Genomic DNA, 6,104 nt, shown 5'->3' with positions numbered 1-6,104 from the left:
AATTTGGAAGAACTTTAGATGGCAACAGTGGATCCACTTTCAAATTTGTGAAGAACTTTAGATGGCAACAGTGGATCCACTTTTGAATTTGTGAAGAACTTTAGATGGCAACAGTGGATCCACTTTCGAGTTTGTGAAGAACTTTAGATGGCAACAGTGGATCCACTTTCGATTTTGTCAATAACTTTATAAACAAAAGGGACTTCCTGATATAAATCTATTAAAAGCTAGGGTCTTTTTCGCAAAAGCGAGTCACCAATCTAGATGCAGTCTGATGGAATAAACGGTGTGGGATAAGGGATGGGCGCCATAAGGTCCTGGCAAAATCCACACCCGATATGTTTCCTCAAGGAGAGATACGTGAGAGAGGAGAGATACAGAAGTATGTGGAGGGGTATTTTCTCAGTAATAACGATTCGTTGTCAGGGCTAGTTTCGGAAACGAAGAATTTTCATTACAAGGAATCTCGGGCAGCCACGGGAAGCTGGCCTCTCATCGCTTCTCCTAACTACTACACAGAAAGAGGCAGTGGCTAATAAGCTAAGCTGGGCTTAAAAATCCAGTTCTTTTCAGCTTAGGTTTAATTTTGCAGTTAATGTTGCTAATTCATTTTCGGCACTAACGTGACTACATTTTGGCAAAACTATATATCCCTACACAAATACTGGATCAACACTGCAAAATAAACTCTGTAGACAAATGTCAACTTTCTACCGTCTTCCAAATCTTACACACCTGCAGTATAATATTCCCTTCGGTTCAAAATAATTGCTAAAAAATAAATATATCTAACATGTTTTAGTGTCTGGAATTATTTTAAACTGAAGGGAGTAACTAAATTTTTGCTGTTTACCATTTCTGCAAGAGAATTCGGTATTGCCAGAAAGACGAAGCCAGTTTTTTTTACATTATTTTCAAAAGGCTGGTTTCAGTCTCGAAAATACACCTTTCATCTTGGGTGCATATGCTCCTGCTGCTGGAAAAATATTAAAAAAATTGAACAAAAAATTCCAGCGTATATATAGACATTCTGTATTCAAATGCCAAGTTTCTCGGCAAACGATATTTTTTGTGTCCTATGTAAAAACAAGGAAATGTCTTGTGGAGAGCTTATTTTTAGCACCAAACTTTATATTTTTTACACATGACACAAAATATTAATTTTTCGTGAAATGAATTCAGGAATACAAGAACATCAAGATGTATGTGCGACATTTTTTGAGAATTTTTTGACATTTTATAAGACGTTTAAAATTTATTTAAAAATCCAGAAGCACATGGAGGTGCAAAAAGGCCCTATCGATCCGAGTCTACTCATCCTAGTGATAAATTCTAGATAGATTAGTATGGCTACCTGTGCACCGAATGAATAGAATGGCCTACTTAACAAACTTCTCTTGGACAGACTTAAGACTTTCACAATGGGTTGTATCTTAGCGCGCTATCCTAGCTAGTGGTATGTGTTAAAAGGTAATGACCCTAATTCATTGTATCTTAAGGGTTATCTCTACATTTTATGATTTTGGTGATATGTATGCACTAGCCACTCTTTTTTGCCTATAACTTTGTGCAAAGGTTGAATCTTAGCTAAGATTACAACACCATTATCTCTCCTCATTAACTATGGCGGAACATAAGCATTTTGCCTATGATACCGTGCTAAGAACCTCCCATTGTGAAAGGCATAAGCAATTTATTGTTGTGGTCGCGAGACCACGTGACCCATCCAAGGACCAATTCAATGAAATAGGATTACTCGGGCACCGAAATCGGTCTACTAGCCCGATACACCTGCCAGCATGCCACCAGTATAAACTACTGGCCCGATACACCACAAGTAACTACTAAGAAGTGGCGCTTTAGTGGTGGCGTACCATGCTCCACCAGCAAGGGAAGGAGGGTCCGGTACACCACCAATTTGCTATTATGTACTAGTGCAAGTTTCACTATAGACCTCCCCCAGAACCGGATGTGAAGGTGAAGGTGGTGGAGGAGAAGCCACTGGCGGCCAAGTACGGCGGCGACCAGATCCTAAACGAGGAGGAACGAGACAATACCGAGGACTATCTAGGCTATCTCGCCTACATGGTGAAGAAGGCGTAGGAATATGGCACCATGGACCATCTCCCCGTCATGCCGGTTGGGTTGAACGAGGAGGAGGCGATCAGACTCGTCATCAAGGCCTCGAAGGCGCTGGCCCTCATGCCGCAAGGGCTGTCCGAGGAAGAGGCCTTCAGGGTCGCATTGCATGCCTCAAGCACACCGCCACCTCCTCGTCCATGGTCGTTGTGGGATTAGTGGGCCGAGCCCCCCCCCCTCTTGCTCCAAGCACACCGCCACCTCTTCATCCATGGTCGTTGTGGGATTAGTGGGCCGAGCCCCCCCCCCCCCCCCCCGCCCCCTTGCTCCAACGACATATCCCCTGATGTCTTTCGCGCCGAACTGGCCATTGGAGCAGCCTCCCGTGCCTGCCACAGCCTCCATTAACATACTTCGCTAGTTCAGCAAACTAAAAGGTTTACAAATGCAAACGAATAACACCAAATACACACAAATATTGCAAGTCCAATAAGAAAGCAAAAATGAACTCAAAATATATCTCTTGTTTAGAGAGGACTTGTGCCCCTCCAGCACTAACCAAGCAAGCTCAAGAAGGACCAGATCAGTTCATTGTTTCCTCTCCAGCACTCAAAGATCCCAACAGGTAACATCATTTGCTCGTTCACCCATACGAAAATAACCAGAATTGTCATCCGAACAAAACACTTGCACATAAACCAATCTTGCAAACTGAACATGCAGGAATCAAATCTGCAACGGAACTTCCAGATTCATTCGTGCAAACGGAACAGATACAAGGTCATCAATGTAGGACAGCAACATCCCTACTGGGAACATGTTGCGTACATCTCGGATGATCAGCAGACGTTACATCAATGAATAACCAAACATCCTCCCTCGAAATTGGTGAATCTCCATGGCTCCTCGAGCATGTCCAACATAACTGGAAGCTGCATAGAGATAAATGCGAAGTTTCAGACTTTCAGCGACTTGATAAGACTATATGGTTGAAATGTCAGGATTGTGCTTAGTATGAATCGAGTCAAAGTTTTGATTGAAAAGTAGAATTCTCAGGTCATATCTGACGTTTTTCCTACTATTTAATCTTTACAGGCACCTACCACCCTGCCTCGTAGACATTGCACAGCCAAAGAGTTTTGACAGTGAACTTTATGGCATATGATTGTCATATATTAAAAAATAATACCTGGGCTATAGAAGATTGTGATACAATATCCAACTGAATCAAGACAAGTTATCTTGCAAAAGCATTCGTAAAGGTGTAACAGGAAGTCATGGAAGTCATGGAACTAGTTCTCGGTACAATTTTTTCCTTCCAGATCCTAATTTATAGAAGAGTGAAATATCCCTTATAAGAACAAAGAGTAAAATTGTCTTGCCCTCGGTCTAATGAGAAGTGTTAAAAAACTTCAGATTGTCAGTCAATTGGGTAATGAAGACATGAAAATAGATACTACAAGGTTGACTTTGAAGTTACACAGGAAAACATAGATCTGAAATGGATGCATAAAATCAACTAGTACAACTGTGTCAAGTAAGGAGCAGACTAACAATGATAACTTTGATCAAAGGAGGAGGAAGGAGAGTTTTCTAGTGACGTGTTTTCCTTTTTTCCTTTTCAGCACCGGAAATGGGAACTTCTACCATAGTTCCAGACCTTAATTTATGAGAACATCTCCAATTATTGGAGCATGTATGTGCAGATAGCAATATAAACAGAAGACATAGTGTAGAAAATTAACTATGGATGATTGCTAAATGCTACTACCTCCTGTGAAAATATAAACCTTTTTAGAAAGCTAATTTAACTTTCTAAAAAGGCATATATTTTGGAACGGAGGTAATAAGATGTTCCATTGACTGCATTGCATAGTACTAAGATCTACCATTCAAGTTAATCCAGACAGCAAGCCATCTCGCAAAACTGTATAGAAAATCTAGCAATCTTTTGTATTGTACTACCTCCATCCCAAAACTTAAGTTTTTTTTTTGAAAAGTCAAACCTATGTTTAGTATTTCAATTTGTTTAAAATTCTAGAAAATAGTACTAACTTTGGAAATTCATATCAAATCAGAAAAATACCAATAAGATATCAAACTTTTTAGAAAAATAATCTATATCCATTAAAAATATAATATCCAATTTTTAATAAAATAATAAATTTCATTATTTAGTATTTAATAATTATGACTTTTGTTTTATCCAAAATCCCAAGAAAATTCAATAATTAGTAAAATCTATCAACAAATACGATATTTTGTAGATAGCAAATGAAAATATAATTCATTATCTATGTAATGATATTGAATTTGTATTTTACATGTTAATGATTTTTGGTTAAAACTTAGTCAAACTTGATATAGTTTGACTTTCTAAAAATAATATAAGCCTTAAACTTTGGGATGGAGGTAGTAAGATTTATCTGGTACTGACGATGACCCCTGTACATAATCTTGAACTCAAATATCTTTGTTCCATTTTAATAAAACCGTTAACAAAAGTGCAATAAAAATAGGTTCTGAAACAAGCCTGCCTACTTCGTAAGCCTGTGTATATTCCGAAATCACAATAGATACACCTATAGAGAGAAGACATATACATGAAGGCTGCAAACTTCCTGCATGCATTTCTAAATAACAAAATATATAGTAGAAGCAACAGTCCTCGATCTTCTTACCTCTATTTGGTGTTGAAACCCGTGCATACAAAGTTAAAACCTGGAAAACAAATATAGAAAAACCATTATTTAATCAGGGAGGACCTTTCAGAGGTAAATGGAAACATCCATTGACTTGGCTAGCAATCTTAAAAAAGGAATTTATTTCGATAACTAAGACCATCTATTAAACTAACATGCAGTTTTATCTCAATATCGTGAAGTTCCTGATATTTACTAATATAATATGATAAAGTACTTGGTTACTTCTGTGACAAACCTAATAGACAAAGCAGTCCGCGTTATCTAAATGCATATACATTGCATGTATACTAGATGCAAACGAGAGATCAGGACATGAAGAATATTCAAGACACAACATACATGACGCTTCACTGAAGAAACATACATTCACATATTAGTTTACATGACTATGAGTGGGATATGAATGATGGCAAATTTAATCAAAATGGGGAGCATTGAGGAGAATGGTTGTTTGGACGAGTAGAAACCAAAGAGCATTCACAAGAGTATAGATTCAGTAGTCAGATAGTGTGCACGCTTGTAACTTCAGAAGTACTCAGTGAATATATTGTGATTATTCATAATCTGTGATTCAGTTGAAATAAAATATATCCAGAACAGTTATGGATAGTGCTAGCCTTTTAAACACATATTAACAAACTGTAGAGATAGAAGCATGATGAGTGTCGAAAGTTAACTCACAGCCAAACCATGAACTCTTATGGATCTGAATTCTCTCCAGTGGTACGCCAAAGACATTTAAAATCTCCAAGATTGCGACAACCATCTCATCAACATCTTGACATTTGATTTCAACTAATTCAAGATGATCAGATGCAACTGATTGTTCAATTGGACTGTATCTTCTTACTGATATTTTGGGTACCTATAGCAAACAGATACTTTACAAATATATCATTTATAGATGGAGAATTTAATAACACATAGCTATGCATCTTCAAAAATATATTACCACCACTGGAAGTTGAAGAGAAAGCTTCTCTAGAATTGGCGAGTGTTGGAGAAACCAAACTAATGCACTAAGGTCATCAGTCGCAAACCATTCATCCAGAACCAAAGTCTTTAACTTGCTAAATGTAGGGCACCAATTTATGTCCCTCTTGAAAACAATCTACGAAAGAAAGGAGTAATGTCAGATAAGAAATATGCTACGGAGTATCATATTATAACGACTATATATGGTTTGTAGAGATTTAAAAGGCAGATCATATGTAATGGAAAAAAGATCTATAAGTTCTACTTTCTCCATATGTACATCTCATTTACAAAAACATATCCTTATATTCATCATACTGGATAAGCAGCCAAAGTTAGTATCAC

The 6,104-nt window shown here is 37.7% G+C and overlaps 1 long non-coding RNA gene across 1 annotated transcript; it reads right to left on the bottom strand.

Annotated features, from left to right (window-relative positions):
- Positions 1 to 4,760: 4,760 nt before the first annotated feature.
- LOC124707057 lies at positions 4,761 to 5,844 on the bottom strand. Its single transcript, XR_007004665.1, has 3 exons — positions 5,737 to 5,844; positions 5,466 to 5,649; positions 4,761 to 4,800 (listed from the first exon to the last, which is right to left on the bottom strand). It is a non-coding gene; the product is annotated as an uncharacterized LOC124707057 (long non-coding RNA).
- Positions 5,845 to 6,104: the final 260 nt, after the last annotated feature.

This window comes from Lolium rigidum, chromosome 4 (genome assembly GCF_022539505.1).
Source record: "Lolium rigidum isolate FL_2022 chromosome 4, APGP_CSIRO_Lrig_0.1, whole genome shotgun sequence".
Classification (NCBI taxonomy): Eukaryota; Viridiplantae; Streptophyta; class Magnoliopsida; order Poales; family Poaceae; genus Lolium; species Lolium rigidum.
The sequence above is the reverse complement of the archived record's forward strand: the minus strand, read 5'-3'. Positions and strand labels throughout refer to the sequence as shown.